Source organism: Leptinotarsa decemlineata, unplaced genomic scaffold (genome assembly GCF_025532065.1).
Source record: "Leptinotarsa decemlineata unplaced genomic scaffold, Ldec_3_MD MMD2_tig00026340_RagTag_RagTag, whole genome shotgun sequence".
Lineage (NCBI taxonomy): Eukaryota > Metazoa > Arthropoda > Insecta > Coleoptera > Chrysomelidae > Leptinotarsa > Leptinotarsa decemlineata.
The window spans coordinates 3,092,183-3,110,917 of record NW_027412694.1 but is presented as its reverse complement, the minus strand read 5'-3'; the positions used below and the strand labels follow the sequence as shown (position 1 = coordinate 3,110,917).

The window sequence follows — 18,735 nt, the reverse complement described above, 5'->3', positions numbered from 1 at the left end:
TATAGAAATGGATGAGTATCATGTAGAAATGTTGGTCAGTTCTATCCCAACGAAAGCATTCACTTCCAGGATTTTTGGCGTCTGACCAGCGAAGAGCAGATAGGGAGACGGAAGATCGATGGTGACCGAATACGTACATACATCCTGTAATATGCCAAACCCAGCGAACACTAACCGTTTGAGGATATATGTTGAATGAAATTAATTGTTTGAATAACAGTACTTCGATATTTTAGAGGTCGTGGTACTATTCAATTGAGGTAAGAACAACAAATGTTGTTGAATCATTTCCATTTGCCCATCAAGTAACTTGTTCCATGATTTGTTTTCTTCGGAGAATCCCAATCACTTCATAAATAGGCGACGTCATTTCCTTCTCAGAACTCACTTCACCAAATATTTTCTGAAAAATTTTGTTCAATTCGATTCCTATTGAAACGTATCAATACAGTTCATTGTATAATTTTCATTATAATAAAGGGTTTTAAAAAATCGCCATACGTGTTTCTCTATACAATAACTTTTTCAAGCCTGAAATAATGAGTTATTTCCAAACTACAACTATTTTATACTTCAACATATAACCTACTTGTATGCCTACTTGGCATACAAGTCAGGCATGAATCAATTAACTATAAAAATAAATTCTCACCTGAAAATAAACAGATTCAGTTATGGCGAATTATTCAGTTCAGTTTGATTGTTCTTGAGATATTGGGAGATTTTTAATTTCTTTATTTCCATACCCTCCAACAGTTTCAAACCATTTTTCTGGAATTGAAGAGGCTTGAACTCATGGTTGAACTCATGGTTCTCTGTGATCAAACGAGAGGCATATATGGAGTTGATTTTTCCATTCTAGAAACTATTTTTGTGTTCCTTCATGTGGGGTTTGAAAGTTATTCCAGTTTGACTTATAAGAAATATTAGACATGACCCACATTATAATTTATACACCCCCAATTTTTCTGAAACCAAACGTTCATCTCAATGTGCATGCCTGAGCGATATTTACACCTTTGTTGTGTAGAAAATTTGAAATATTCTTAGTGAGTTGGTCTAAAAAGATTGGGGTTCTATAACTTTCATCCTCATCTCTTCGGATTGGGTAAACTTATTTCAAAGCTTGGCTATATAACTTTTTCTATTATCGAGAAAGTATTAGGCTGCTATCGTAATCATTGTTGACGGCTATTTGTTTTATTATGTTCAAATCTTTATTGAAATTCGCATCTGTCAAAGAAACATTTATCAATCTGTGGATCGTACTGTTGCACGCTGCTACTTTGTGCTGATCTGGGTGGGTGGACGAATTATGAATGAATATATAATTCCATTTCATGAAAACAACCTTCAAATGGTTGCCTGTCCACATCTTCTAACACATACGATATAGGCTATGTACTATACACTTTCAAAATATTGAAAAAAGTTAAGTTGTGAAGTTTGCCTTATAACCCTAATTGAATGCGTTAATATACTGGCTTACTCGAATCGTATCTCCTATTTTGTATTCACTTTTTCCACTTTTACCAAACTGCCTTCTGAAATTTGCATACACTGCCAATTTCGTAGAAGGTTCCACCTCTACAGACTTCATGCCAATGGTACGATGAACTTCGTTGTTGAGTTGACCGATAGGAAGTAGGGAGAATATTCACTCTTCAGTAGTTACCTTGAAATGAAAACTCCCTATGAAGCTAAATCTTCAACGTTCTGATAACTCGTTCCGAAATTGCTAACTTTTTTGTGCAGAATAATGAGTAATGGTTTGAATGGTGTTCTCTCGTTGATGATAAGAATTTCGATTTCTAAAACTCAGTACCATGATCGAATTTTATTTATATTTGGCATCTTCAGACACACTCGCCATAGTTACAGTAACTGAATCACCAGTTTTATTTTCTAGCATCCTCGACTACTCATACTTAGATTTACAGTTGATTATCGTGCTAATGCACTTATATCCTTCACTTTCGTTGATATATGGTTCCATTTTCATCAAATCCATCTATCACAAGTCAGAAAACCCTTGTATTATACACTTTTGATGGGGAAAATTTCGAAGTGCGAATAATGTTGAAAAAACATTGAAATATTGAAGTATAATTCGTCTATTCAGTGATGAATTTGATTTAATGTTAATTATTTTAGTTTTTATTCAGAATAGAGATGTTATATAACATTCTTCATCAGATGTTTGTTTGAAGGTAGTTGACAATGTTTCGTGGTGAATTTCATTAGTGCGGACTTCCATTGTCTAATATGATATAAATTGATTTGAAATACCTGAAAAAATTGGTGAAAAATTTAAATAGAAATAAGTCGAAAAAATAACAATTATATTCAGCAAAATAAAACTGAAATTACAATGAAATAAAATGCAAGAAACAAGCAAAAAATAAAAAAAAAATAGTAACAAGAAATGAAATTTAAAAATTATTACCAAGAAATAAAAATTAGAAATTAGAAGATTCCAAACCAAGTTACTTCACGACATTTCGATTGTTAGTGTCCCCAATCGTCTTCGGGTGATAACTGGACTCATTCCTCCGAGATCTGACTATTTATTGGTCATTCGAGTGCTTTCATCTATCCCCTCTTCCCTCTATACGCTTCATCGGTTTTAGCGGAAACTGACCGTATGGCGGGAGTTGGTCGTATTCCGCTTAATGGGGGGTTACCATATGTTACGTATTTCTACGCTAGCTAGTCTAAATGCTTTGTTGGACAACATATATGCGGCTTCTTTGAATTTTCTCCTAAACCAGTGTTTTTCCTTGTAGATGATTTAATGGGCTCAACTTGATGTTGATGAGTCCGAACGTTCTCCGCACTTGCAGGGTATTCGGTAAATGTAATATTTGGAATTACTGTCCGCGTTTGGTGGCCTAGTATATGTGAGGTTGCTACGGATAGTGTTCCCAGATCTGAAGCAGGTTTTTATGTTACACTTGTACCCTCTCCGACAATCTTCTGATGTGGGGAAGTACAAGTACTGGTTGTGGCGGCTTCTCTTCCTTGTAGACCTTTGCTGTCTTCTAGCTAAAGCCTGTTCCACCATCACTTTGCAGTAACCATTTCGTTGAAGGGCATTTTTGATGATGCCTACTTCCTTTTCGAGATCTTCCTTTGTATTACAGACCCAAAAAGCACGGTTTAGTAGAGTCTTGATGATTTATCTCTCAGTCGATTGATGGTGATTGAATTCTCAGTTCAGATTATGTCCTGTGTGAGTGGAATTTCGATACACAGATTTCGATTACAGATTCTTTCAGGTATTTCAAATCAATTTATATCATATCAGACAATGGAAGTCCGAACTAATAAAATATTTTTCATCAGAGTTGAGTTTCATCTGTAGTGTAAAGTTATTTCTGAAAGTGAACTGAAATTGATGATATTACTTCGGGAGTTTGAAATACGGGATTTATAGTGATGTTAATTAATTTTTCGCCCTATTTTCAGCAAACCAATATCATTAGTGTGCAATAACTAAATACCGTCATATTGGGCAATTAGCCATATTGGATATATAATAACGTCCCTAGGTTAACATTCATTGTCATGGAAACTAAACATGTATATGGAATTTCAGCTCAATCGGTTCATATCCACATTCTTGGAGGCAGTACATAATCATCAGTAGGACAGCAGGCATCAGTACAAAGCAATCCTTATTCGATAAATCACCTCTGAAATAATCATTTTAGGCAACTTTTACTGATTATAATCAAGACAGACAAACATAGTACTTCACATTGTATGCGAAATATACAGCCCAAGCTTATAGTTGGTTGTTTATTTAATGTTCGAGTTTGGCTTAATACGTGCTTTAAATGTCTGTTGGAATTTTGGGTTATCACGTTACACAAATAGCATGGGCATCTGTATTTATCTGGGGAAGTTAACAGACGGAACAATATATACAGGCGTTTACAAATTTTCAGGATCACCATTTGAATTTGAAAATCGATGAGTCGGCTGAAAAGATTGGCTAAGACGTATCACAAAAATTATGATAGGTGAACCATACGATGATTTGAAAAAATAATTAACGACCGGAAAGTCTTCGCAAAGATGTGTAAATTCATAAGGAAATTACTTTTTGTCATCCAGTTAGTACATCCATAATGGAACTGAAATAAATTTAAAGAAACGCTAAACAATGATTTTCATAAAACTTTTTCGAAAGAAATGGTGAATTGTAAGGAAAGTTCAAATTATTGGAGGATTTCAGAAATGATCAATACAAAAGAAGTCACATCGAATTATGTAGATCAGATTCTCAAAATACATCGAACAAAAGACGATTGAAACAACTCAAAAGTTTATTATCGTAGGTTACACAAAGTAATGTGTGAAAAAAATAAATTGGTCACAGTAATAATTCGTATTTAGAATAAAATCCAGCCAAAATTTTTGACGCATTTCTGTTTTAAATTCGATTTTGGACATAAGTTTCACTACTATGAACTGAAAATGTTACATCAATTGGATGAAGATGACCCTGATGACATAATAATGCAGTCTTGTGAGTTGATGTCTGAACGTTTGGTTGCGAATTGAAACTGCATAAAAAGTTCTATATAGTGACGAATAGAATTTTTTCTTGAACGGAAATATCAATCGTCAATACAGGAGATATGGTCAGATATGAACCCAAAAATTTTCAGAGAAAGTCATACTCAAACTCATGAGAAAATGAATGTCCGGGTAGGATTATTGAGAATTCATGTTATTGGTCGAGAGGAAACTTTGAGAGGAGATTTATTCAAAAAACACTTTATTGTAAGATTTTCACTAAAGAGTCTCACATAAACGCAACAATTGTTTCGCCATACTGAGGTTTCTTGAGGCGTGTCTTACTAATTGAATTATATAATAATTCAATGCTTTATATATATACTCAATTTCACAATTTGAAATATCTAAATTCAATTTACCTGAGTTTTACTTGGCCATTTGATGTTTTACACATTATGTGTACCTGTGTACACATAATGTGGGTACACAGGTACAAACATAAAACATGTGTAATGGATAAGATTACCTGAGCTTATGTAACAGTTTCCACATTTGAAAAAATATTCAAAAACGACAAGTTCAATTCTATTTGGTGATTCAGAAAATCGCCCGAATTCTTGAATCTATTGATTGCTAAAATTTCTAGAAGATTGGAGATTTATATTTGTAAATTCTTTGAAATGTCATTCGTCCATGTATTCGAAGAATTGTGGTCAACAATCAAAATGAATTAAAAAATTCAGTTGATTTCCAAAAGTGCGCCCTACACTATTTTCATTCCTAGAAGGAATTGGTTGGATCAGACATAAGTACCCTTTTTCGCCGTGTTTGACTTCTCTCGATTTTTCCTTTTTACGCCACATCCAATCGAAAGTTTAGGTTACATAACCTGGAAAATACAAGAACAGAATTAATAAAATTTGTGCTAGCATTACTCCAGAAATATTTGAAAATGATGAAAATGGCAATAGTTAATGAAAATCCATATTAAAACTCAATAATACAGTTTATTGTAGATATGATTTTTACTTTAAAGTGTTTTACAAAAACCGCGACAAGTGTTTGAGAGAGCTATTGTATGACGAAACACGTGTCGAGATTTTCGTAAAACCCTTCAAGGTGAAAATTGTACAATGAACTGTGTTGTTGAATTTTACTGTCAGGAATTTCAAGAAGAACATTTCGATCACTGACTTGAAATTTTTTTTCATGTTTGGGATGAATAATGTCGAGGGTAGGATAAACTGCTATCGTTTCAAATTTTTCTAATTAACACGAAACGTGTCATCAATCAATTGCTCTTTTGAATGAACATTTATTTCAGAATATTTGACTAAGAGTGACGGAGTTAGGAATTTTATTCAAACATCAATAACAAGGCAACCGGTTAAAGATTATTAGAGTATTTTCACTTTTCACAATCTGTTAAACATCAAAATTTTAAGGAAGAACTGCCACCTGCGTGAATTCAAAATTCTTCTTACATAAAAAATATTTTATTTATCAAGAACTTGTCGTATTTGATTATTTTGCTCACGGAAAAAAAAGCTGAGAAATTGTACAGATACTCGTCTCAATGTTTTGGAGACTGCAATTTGCCCCCGTCTTCAGAATCGAAAAAATCTAAGTATTTTAGCAGTTTTCTCTTCGCCGATTGTCTTCATTTCTAAACTTCTTCGACATATATCAAAGGAGTTTTTTACGCTGTAACTCATCGCGGTGAACTGAAATGTTTGCCCTTTATCGAAATTTTCATATGTTTCAGATTATGAAAGGTGATTTTTCTTAAATTCAGTTTCAGATAAATACAGCATTGAGAGATATTATTTCATTGCTGTTCTTTACGAATACATATACATGAAAACTGCAGTTCTATATTCCATTCTTATAATCTATTCCCCATGAAAAATCAAAAAAAAATTCAATATGCCAAGAAATTATAATTTTTTGATTGGATGACTGGCTGTTAGATGTCATTTTACTCACATAGAGTTCTCAGGTTAGACTTGGGTTCATGAATGGATGATTTCAGTACTTCTCACTTCGAATAAATACTCAAACACGAGAAAACTCATCATGTAACAGCTTCCATATGCTCTATTCAGAAACAAAAGGTGAATTGAGCAGGGCTATTATGAAACAATTAGGCCGCAAATCCCATATTCTCCACCAACTCCTGTCCCAATAAAGGATTACAAGATGGGATTATAATTCATTCATTATCCAACTTGTGGTCGAAGTAATTTGGGACAGTGCATAATGGGTTGAATCTGATTCGATTTTCTCGTTATTACCAAATATATATATCTGATATGGCTACAATAGTGTTGAATTAATAGAGGTCGAATGATATATGGTTTATTTCAACTCCGTTAACGGAAAATATAATGGGAAATGTTTTGTTAGAAACAGCGGCTTCTGCTGCATATACAACAAATTCATTCGAGGAAAGAAAATGAACCATTCAAAAATGCATTGAATGAACTAAAAAACGAAATCATGCTCATTAAAGAGATAAATAGACTGATAGACTCTGTATTTTAGTATAGTTTTCTGATTCACGTCATAGAGATGAAATATTATATATTTTTTCCTGTGCAGATTCTTGGAGAACTAACAACTGATATCCGACTGAAACTCACAATAGAAATTATAGTGCATTTCACTATTTTTTTTTTGTGCTCACTATTATTGATGGAGTTTTCTACGACACCCACAAAAAGGCGGATCTCATTTCGAATGGATGACCTGAAAGTAAGCTCCTAAAAATAGTGGGGAAGTGAAGGCACACTGAAGATATGGAAACAAGAGGCTTTTACCAAGGTTGATAATGAACAATGCCACTCACGATGAGCAATCATAGAAAAAAGTTTTGGCCCCCACATTCCAGCATCCTGAATCGCTTGTTCCGCTTATTCACTTTCTCCGGATCCGGAGACCTTGGTGGCCATTCTGTAGGACCTTTTCCGCCAATCCAGCGACCAGGAAAATGATCATCCGAAAATTGTCGCACTGGGGCTGCATAATGAGAAGATACACCATCTTGCTGAAAAATTATTTCGTTTTCGAATAAATTTATATCCTCTTCAATACCCTATTGATGCACGGTGTTATTCGCATCTCCAACATATTCAAATATTCATCACTTGTCGAGTTATCATAGATGAATAAAGTCATATGATATGGTCATTTAAAATTCCTGGCCAAACATTCAGTATTGAGGTCGTTGGGTATGACCTTGGCGGTATAAATGAGGATTCGTATCACTCCAATATCGACAATTTTGCCGATTCACCTCTCCATTTAAACTAAACGAACATTCATCCAAAAAACAAATTTTATACAAGAAATTCTGATGCAAGTTGATCCGTTCAGTGAGACTTATAGAAAACTCGATACGTCTATGAAAGTTATCTTCGTTCAATTCATGAACTAGTCTTATTTCATATGGATGAAATTTGTACTTATGAAGAATCCTGAGAATATTCATATGACTGATTCCTGATTCTCGAGATAACTTAGTAAGATATTGAGAATTTTACATTGATCCAACGTGCCCTAAAACAGCAGTACAAACAGCTTCACCGTTGACAACTCCTAAACGGTTATGTTTCTTATTGTAAACAGATCCAGTTACCATACATTTGTTCAATAATTCCAAAACGTATTTGTGTCGTTAACTGTTTCCTGGATGATTATCATTGAATATATGGGCAGCAGCTCTAGGAATATTTCCATTCTGGTAGTACAAACTCACTATGAAGACGGAAGTTGGGAAATATGCAAGTTAAATTTAAATTTTGGGCGCCAAGTAATTTTAACCCTTTCTAATGCTTGTCTGAACCTTGTTCCTAAATTACCAAATGAACTCAAGCACATCTGTCACAAAAAAGTTGCATAATGATCTGATTTATTATAAATACTTCACGAAAATATCATATTATTTGTCAGTTGATAAATTCATGTAAATGAATAATATCTATGTACATACAATTTGTATTCAGAGTTGAAATATAATTAAGTCACGATCAAATGTTTCAGAAATTATTATAGGTTACAAGATAACCAAAAAAAACATAAATAACACCAAAATCAAATAGCCTCTAGCTTTGGATCCAGACGTATGTCAAAAATTAAAATAAAATCATCAGTATGAAACTAATTTCTACCCCTTGTACAATATATTGTCTATATATAACGGTATAATGGCAAGTGGCAAGAAAAGAAATATTAAAAAATAAACGACGAAACTGTCTACTTGCGTGGCTTGACATCTCCTGAAGTGCCAAACTCAAAGTTGAAGCCCCTGACTCCTCTGAATTCAGGGAGGAAAAAAACTAAGTCCTTCTTCTATAATTTTCTCACTATTGAGTGAACAGCTCTCATTTAGATTCGGCTAACAGATATTCTCAATTGAAAAAAAATGCAGCTTCCGCACTGCCCCATAAAATCCTGAGCAGAATTCAAAGAATTAGAATTTCTCCAATTTGAATATAACCAAATGCCTTCAGATACAAAAACCTTTCACTGGCCGTTGAAAATAATCGTTGCATGTTTATATGTTTTTCAATAAAGCAATCCAAAAAAAAATAATGAATTGTTTTTTTTTTCCATACAGGACAACAGAAAAAATGATTCAATGTTTTTTTTTAACTTCGAAGTTCCTTTCATTTTTATTCTACGAAATTCTGTGCTTCCCATGAAATCTGACAAGCTAGCCGTGAAAACTTTAAACAAAACTACTCATATGAGTATTTTCAATATAACTAAACTCAATAACAAAAATAAAACCGAATAATCATTTGGTAATAAAACAACAAATTTCAGCTTATCGGTATAAGCTGAAAAACTGGGGAAAGAAAATATCAATTATCGCCAATATTGTTCACTTTCCTTTCCTAGATTTTGAAATTAATCTCTTCGAATAAAGTTCCATGTAAAAAAATAAACTATTCAATCAAATTACCGGCCAAATGTTTTTCTGAACGGTAAATAGAATGAGAATTTACAAAAAAAACTAATACATATTTTGCTAGTGATTTCAATCGAAAGGCCAGGACAAAATCTAGGCCGATAACGAATGGAACAAAAAGCAATTAAAAAAAAACCGTCGGACGACTGCAGAAATCGTGAAAATAATTTTTTCACAAATCAACTTCATAGCTACCATTCCTGTAAAATAAAATTCACCTTTTGATGGAAAATAATTTCCTCCGGAATTAAAGAAACTTTGCAACGCCTTCCTAGCTTAAAAAAATTCTAACATAAATATCAATTGAAATATCAACCAACTAACCTAATTTACTATAAAATTACGAATAATTCGAATGAATTGTTTCCGATTCTTTAAAAAAAATTATAACCTTTGTGATTATTCTCACATATGAAAATAAGAAAGTAAAACAGGAATTTACCACAAGCTCGTGAAAGTCAGACAAGTATACATTTATTATGATATATACAGAAGGAAAAACTATAATGAAACCTACCTTCAAGTTTCGGCAAGGTTTTCCAAAAATCCCAATCGGTTTTTTATTTCACAATCTTTTGGGCAATGTCTTCAATTTTTTCCAGTAAATTATCAACCGATAGTATGGTGAATACCCAATGAAGAAAGTTATGAAACGACAACAGGTCCTATAAGAGGAAGGAAAAAGTACATAAGTTGAAGGTCCAAAATGGCGATGCTGAAAATTCGGGAAAGATTTGGTATCACTCACGTAAAGTTCTATTATTCTCCAAAGAGAGTGAAAGGACAATTTACATCAAATGCCATACCCAAGCAAGCAAAACTAGGCACTGTTTTCACTAAGTGAAGACCCTCGGAAATAATCCCCTCTAAGAAATGTTTCTATGAACAAATTTTCCAGGCGGGTCTTCTTCGAACATTCACAAAGCAACCTCAAAAATGGAATCCGAAGGATTACCATATTGAAACGGAATAATACGAATTCCAGCGCATGACCATATGTCATGGACAGGTAAGATGAACTAATGGGAAATCGAATAGAGCTGTTTCAAAATATCAAATCATTTAAATGACAATTACTATTTTTGAGATGTTTTTTTTCATTTTTTCTGAAAATCATTGTTCCAAAAGTTATTCAGGGTGACTCGTTTTCAACTCAAATAATTTGTAGCTTCCGAACCATAAGCCTCAGACCATATGTTTCATATTTTGTTGAAGTCTGCTCATCATGGAGCATCTGATAATGCGAAACAATATAGGGTGATCCATTTAAAAAAATTGGTGACATGCTCTGGGGCTGCGATAGGGGAAGTAAAATCAAATATGAATATGTCAAAATATGTCCTCCTGTATACAATGGTTGCGGTGTTTTTAATTCTTCCTGCAAATCCTTGTACCAAAAGTTATTCAAAGTGGCTCGTTTTAAATGGAATGCACTGTTCTTCCAAAATATTAGTCAATTTTCATTCATTTCGTTCATTTGAATTCATTGAATGCTCAAACAAATACAAATATGTGACATCTAGTCAAGTAAACAATCTGAATTGATTTCAGCTCTGTCAATGTCTCAGACAATTAGCTAGTTTGGAAAATAGAACACTATGGTGCAATCTCATGGATATAAATTAGACTCCAAACTGTACTTTCGGCATTCATCCAGCATATTGTTTTCTGAGTTAATTTTCTTCCTGATAAAGCAAGAACTTTGCATCGCCAGGAACAACAACCATTAGTAGTTGTCAAGTGATACAGGAAGGGATTAATTAGAAATTGGCCATCTTCGATCTCGATTTTCATGAAGCATATACAATTGATTATGGTGAATAACAAAAATATTATGATCTCTCTACGTTCTAGTATCTATTCATCAGTTCTACAAAACGAAAAACATTTCCTTTTCAGAAAAAATAAATAAAAATCACTCACACCAGTTGAAACTCTTCAAAAAATTTGTTGATAATGCACTGACGTAATTTTCAGATGAAAAATCCAACCCAAACAAATACTCTCCAATATATGAACATTGAGTTACAGTGAGTTTCAACATTCATAACGAATGAGATTGATATTGCTTCTTGGTGAATGAAACAGGTTTTAACTTACATTGTTTGAAAAGCCTACGGAAAAAAAATAGAATATGAGTGACTGACATATGAGTTATTCAAAACAGAACTGCTATCGAACATGAGATGGAACTGAAAGAAAGAAAAGAATCAATAACTTTGAAAAATTATTCTTGCAATCCTTGTGAGAATTTTATGACAAGACTCTTGTCACAACATATTCAAGTAGTGAATTTGAATCCAGTCATGGTAATTCAATTCAGTTGAGGAGGGATTTTCTCGGCAGTTTTTCTTGCAAGAGAAATTTCATGTGAAAAATATATTACCTATCAATTGGATTGTATGGACGACGTGAAGTTATTATTACTTCAGTTTCTTCACTGTCTAATCCCTGGCCTTGCGAATTTCGTAACTGTGAGTCCTATCTTGTTCTCGATTTTGGGCTAGTTGATCAACATTCGAAGTGGGTATTGGCTCATCGAAACATCTGATATTCATTTTTCAGAAGATGGATTTTGAAGTATTGAAACTGTCACTGTTGATGCCTCACAATTTCATGGTATTTTTTTACCACGAATATTATATCCATGAGAATTATTGTGAAAATAAAAAATTCTTCATCAGTAGTGTTGATTAATGATGATGTTAGGATTATGAGGTTGACATATTATAAGCTATTTATTTTTGTCTCAAAGTTAAAATTTTACTATTCGGTGGTACGTAAATGCATTATGAGACATTAACAAGATATCTATGGCATCTCTATAATTTTTCAAGAGTACAAATGCAGTTATTTATCAGAAAATTGTAGAGAAGTTATAGTGAAAAGGATCATTTTGGTATAAATTGGAGATATTTTCTGTGAAGAGCTATTTCTATACCTCGTTATGAGTATATGTAAATGATTTAAAAAAATACAGATTGTTCTTTTTTTTTAATATACTTTATTGTCTGAAGAATAAATTCTTATTGACAAAGCCTTGTGCGAAATATAAATAACATATACATGAAATCACAAAAGTAAAATCACTAAAAGTAGGGTTATAACGTGAACTGAAAAGAGACATGTAAATAATAACAAACGTTCAGGATATTAGAACATGGTCAACAAAAAGTAAATAAATCAATTTAAACTAAATTGAATGAAATGAAATCAATAAAATACCGTAGATATTAGTTAGTCTTCTCAATTAAAATTATCATCATAGAATTCTGCTAAGCTATAATAAGGTCTCCCAGAGAGCAAGTCTTTCAACTCTTTCTTAAGAGCTCTAAGGTCATTTATGGTTCTTATAGCTTGAGGAAGGTGATTGAACATTTTAAGACCGTTGTAAATAATGGAATCTTTAACTAGCGACGAAGAAGGCAGCGGTAATTTAAAGCTGAATCTTTGCCTGGTTTGATACATTGGCGCGTCCAAGTTGTTAAACAATACCCTATTTTTGAAGACAAGGCAGATTGTCTCGTATATAAATAGGGAGACCACAGTTAGGATTTTGTTAGAGGCAAAAAGAGGTCGACAAGAGTCCCTAGGCTTGGCTTTGCATATGCATCATATTGCACGTTTTTGTATTAGTAATACTGATTGAAGGCATGTGGTAGAACACACACCCTAAAAGCAAATACCATAACGGAGGTGTGGTTCAAAAAGGGAATGATAAACCATTCTAGCTTCTGCAGATCCGAGCTCAAATGCAGTTACTCGTATGGCATAACATCCAGAGGAGAGCTTCGATTTCAAAGTATCTACATGATTGTTGAATTTTAAACTATTGTCAATGAACAAGCCAAGGAATTTAGAAGCTGGTACGTTATCTATTTGAATATTATTTAGATGTACGGCTGGAATCTGGCAACGATAGGACACTACTTTTGTTTTTGATAAATTCAAGCTCAAGAGATTTGAGTCAAACCAGTCCTTCACTATTGTTCTTCTGAAACATGGAAGTATTGGAGATAATTATTTTTGGTTCCATTTTGGAAATGACCTTCAGATGAATATGTCCTGAAAGTCAGAACTACTTCAACTATAGAACTACAGAGTGCTGAAGTATGAAAAAAATCTGGAACGTACGTAGGAAGGTAGATAAGCCCAATCCACCCTTCACTACAATCTGAGTGGATTGGTCGTGGCCAATCTCATTCAGAGTAACCAAATGTATTCAACTCCTCAACGGAGCGGATAACCATTTGGTCAGTGCTCTTTGGAATCAAATGACAAGAATGGGACTGTGTCAAATGCTGAAAACCTGATCCAGGTGGTCAGTCTGCGTCAAGTGAGTGACAGTGGCGTAACTACAGGGTGGCAAAGCGGCAAAATGCCACGGGCCCCCAGCCGGAAGGGGCCCTCGGTCAGAGGAGAATCCCAACTCCCAACATCTATTATTCATTATACATTATTCATTATACACGTTTAGTAAAAAAAGTTTTGTTTTTGATTTATTTTTGTTGCCTACTCAGTAACATACACAAGAAAAAAATGTATTAAAAATTCAAACCATTTGTAAAAAAAGTTGTAACCCAGTTTTAGAACGTATCCTATAGATAATAAAATGCACGCTACGTGTGTTAGTATTACTGCGGATGTTCGTGAAATTCCCGCTGTTAGTGCTGTGGACAACGGTACGATGGAGCTAATACCATTAAAGGCGCTTATGGCGGAGTTCAAAAACTCATAAGAAATATAGAGTCATATGCGGTTTATGTCCATTGTGCTGCTCATAATGGTGGTAAATGATGCAGTAAAAGTCGTCATAGAAATACAAACATTATTCGAAACTGGGCAAAAAATTTATAATTTTCATGGCCATAGTATCAAACGATGGAATATATTATCTAGTTTTATATCTCCGACAATAAGGGAGAGACCGGGGTATCATCAAATTCAGTAGCAATATAAACAATGAATTCAACTAGATGGGCGGGACGCTTTGGTGCTATGTTTGCTCCAGAAGTTCGGTTTGTTGATGTTCAAAAAGCGCTCACAATTTTTTTTTATTGAATTCCAAAACAGATGAAAGGAATGAATGTATCATGCTGAAGAAGAAGATAGAAAACAACAATGTTATTATGTTGTTGGTTTTCCATTGCAAAGTCTTACTATAGACGCGGCTACTTAAGCACTTCAGTTTAAAGCCATTGATCTTTCAGATGCTTCAAAGCGTTTGCAAGTCTGTCTAGAACAACTTGAAAAGTATCGACATGGATTTGATGATTACAAACGGAAGCAAGTAGCATAGGTTCAATATTGATGAAATTTGCGAGGATGAACTTCTCCAAGATCCTGGAAGCTTGTTTAAACTGAACGTATTCTATCGTGTTCTGGCGATGCATTGAATTTATTGGAGACTATGGAGACACCCTACATTTTGTTTTATAAGAGAGAAGACATTGTTAGATCAAGATTTTCAGATGATGTGGTGCTGCAGGTTTTTCCAGGTTTTCCTGCAGCTGAAAAAGCAAATGCGCCACTGGAATCAATGAAGTCGCCCCGGAGCGCCAATAAATTTTTATTGTTGTTTTTATTTTATTTTTATCGTTGTTTAAATGAAAGATAATTCTATCGTGTATCAGAACATTATCATCGAACAACTGAAATCACGTTTCCTTGGAATGAATGAAATTGTTTCCAATTTCAGTGTCTTGCAACCTGCCACTTTGCAAAAATTGAATGCTACTGATTTATTGGAAAATGCTTTAGCATTTGTCAATCTATATAAAGAAGATATATTCATCTCGTTTTTCAAGGAAATTCTCAGGTTTTGATTCGTTTTAGACACGGTGTAGAAACATCATCTTCTATAAGAGAACAAAGTGACATATTAATAATAAAAAATCATTTTATATCTTCGAACTTTCGTGAAGTGTTCACTGCATTTCTTTCATTTCACACCACTCCTGTGACTACGGCCAGTGCCGAGCGATCATTTTCAAAACTGAAATTGATTAAAACTTATTTAAGAAATTTTATGGGACAAGACAAGCTAAGCAACTCGGCTATTCTATCCACCGAAAATTTTATGGTCCGAAATTTGAACTTTGACAGGAAGTTCCAAGGAAAGAATTTTAATGATTATTAACATTTTATATTTTGAAGACCTTGTGTGTTTACAAGAATATAATGATTCGGACTGCCTATATCGAATTGCTCTTTTGTTTTTCAAACTATTTTGACTACTCTATGTCCATATCAATTAGATGCTGACTGTACTTCAAATTGAGTACTTTTAGTTTGAAGTGAATTATTAGAAAATAAAGTACCTAAGTGTAATTGTAAAGTTTGTATGTACCTACTTAACGTAGTGATTTATTATTGTAAAATTATAAGTAAAAGTGTATAAATGAGTATTATAAAATGAAAAAATATTATTATTGTTGGTTCGTCTTTTTTATATTGGAGGGAGGGGGGCCATCCAATGAATTTGCCACGGGCCTCGAACGGTATAGATACGCCACTGAGTAACGTGAACTTGTGTCTAGGAAAGTATACTTCATCGAGGTGGTCGAATGTTCAAGGTTCATACTTTGATACCCTCAGCCACCTTTTCATATGAGAGTATCTGTACGTTAGCTATTTCTGATGATACATTGGATTCAGTCATGCAGCCTGGTTGCAATACCTATCGTCTCAGTTTTGTTCAAACTTTGCAGAACAGAAAAGCTTCTCCTTTTGATCCTGTTTCACCAAGAACAGTTGGGGTTGTTTGGTCAACCTCCATCTCCCTTATAAATTCAGATCAGAAGGTGAAGAACTGGGTAGCTCTTTCTTTTGATGATGTTTCACGTGAAGTTCAGTCGAGATCGTTCAATAAACGTGCATCTTCATTTTATACTAGTGTTCGGTTTTTTAGTTACTTCATTCTCCTTGAAGAGTTTCGCGAGCAGTTAGGGAAGGAAGATCAATCAGAGTTTGCGCAACTATTAAGAGGCACCATCTGCTATAAAACATAATTTTCTATTCTTGTTCGTGGCGTCCGTGCTGGAGTAAAAGTAATTTTTAAAATTTTCATATTTCCATAATCAAATCTGGTCTTTTTATTTGATGAACGCAGAGAAAATTCAGTGTATTGTTCTGCATCTTGTTGAAAAAATTATGTAACTCCAAACGAAAATTCATTCAACGATGATTTGAGCCAATTTCATAAGGATCAATGATAATCCTTCACAAATGCCATCCAGTTTTGCATGTGGCCATGCCTGTTGTTCTGCTAGACCTATCTTTCTCTAGATATTGTCGCAACTCAGTACTCGCTTGGCTATTAACGAGAGGATTTTTATTTGCTGTTTTACCCTTTCATTCATTCATCCCAAATAATGAAAAAACTCATTTAAAACTGGATTAAATATTTATTGTAACAGAAACGAAAAATATATTTCAGATTAACTCAAACTCAAATGTTAATAAAAAATACATTTAAACAATCAAAAACTTATATTATACTGCCACCCAGCAGGATCGAAGAGAACGAGATGTGCTGCATTGCTGATGATTAATCAATACTCAAATGAATACTGAATGAATCTGAATTATTTCATGATTATTTTCTATATTTGACACATCTCCCCTCCACGTTCGAGCTGGCCCCCAGCTTTCTGGGTGGTGACGAAAAAAAAAAAAACAAATTGAAACTCAAATGAAAACTCACAACTGGATAAAAATATTTTGAATAATAAAAAAAACAATCAGTCAGAGATGCTATTTCCTATTACTTTCAATACAAAATAAAAAAAATGAAACTATGTGGTGACATTGAATTGTTTGTACTTCTTCTGGCCAGGGGTGTGTCAATAATGCATTCATTATTATTATGTTTCTTTTCTTATGTAATTACTGCTTATTTTTTCTGATGAACAGTTATTAGAAAGTGTTTCATTCATAATTTGAGGAGAAGGAAAACATGGAAAATAATATAACCGCAGAAATAACCTGATTCGCTGATGACACTACATTATTTTGGCATTCCAAGAATGAAAGGGAACTGCATGATTTGATCAGCATGGATATTATAAAAATAAGAGACTGGTGTGATGCCACTCTTCTGTCATTTAATATCTCAAAAACTAGCATCAAAACCCTCAAGTGCTCCACACTAGATATCTACCTGGGTACTCAATCAATAGAAAACAAAATGTCAGCAAAATTTCTGGGATTACAAATTGATGGAAATTTGGATTTTGGAGGTCACATAAATAACCTATGTAAAAAAAATTCATCAGAATGCTTTGCAGTCAGAGTATCAGCAAATAAACTGGACACAAATATAGCAAAAAATGTGTACTTTGCTTTCATCTATTCCCATCTCAGATACGGTATCTGTTTTTGGAGAACGTGTTGCCAATACAAGTTTGATAGTGTGTTTTTACTACAAAAAAGAGAAGTTATAAATATGTGTAGAGTTGGATTTAGGGATTCCTGTCGACCTTTATTCAGAAAGCATACAATCTTGACCTGCCTTCCATACTTATATGTTTGGAAATGTTATGTCTGATGCAAAAAAATACAGGACGGAAATTTTAATTTCCCCACGACGAAATACCAGAAATAAGCCTAAAATAGGTTTACCGATTCCAATATCATCAAAACTAGAGAGGTCCTTGATATATAATGGAAAAAAAGTTTAACCATTTGCCAATTGAGATCAAAGGCATAACATGTACCACTAAATTTAGAAAGTCTGTAAAAAGCTTCTGATTTCAAAGGCTTCTTATTCTTTAAACGAATTCTATTCAGACAGAAATTTGAATTATATAAACAATTATTTTTAATTATTGTGTTTCAGTACCTACTGGTATGTAAACTATGTGACTTTTTTAACTTTTCGTTTGATGTTTACATTTAGCCCTGAACTGTATAGTTGAAAATGTTTACGAAGTTGATACTTACTATTATTTTCTATGCATTCACTATTATATTTTTATGCTTTACAGTTTTTATATTCTCATACTTACATTTATGTGTTGTATGAGAATATTCAATATTATTATTATTTATTTCAATATGTAGCACTCTGACTACTTTTTCACTCCAAAATGCTGAAATCACCAAATGTTCAAATATCACATTTAATTTGTATAACTTATATTATTTGCAATAATAACACTTTGACAATGATATTTCATCTTCGATAATATCTTTTAAGTTGTGTATCTTATATTTCTTAGAATAGTGTATCACTT

General features: G+C 33.4%; 1 long non-coding RNA gene across 1 annotated transcript; it reads right to left on the bottom strand.

The window, feature by feature from the left end:
- Positions 1 to 2,498: 2,498 nt before the first annotated feature.
- Positions 2,499 to 11,645, bottom strand: LOC141485908 (uncharacterized). The gene is made up of 3 exons (XR_012467529.1): positions 10,017 to 11,645; positions 6,514 to 8,979; positions 2,499 to 5,416 (listed from the first exon to the last, which is right to left on the bottom strand). It is a non-coding gene; the product is annotated as an uncharacterized lncRNA (long non-coding RNA).
- Between the last annotated feature and the right edge of the window lie 7,090 nt (positions 11,646 to 18,735).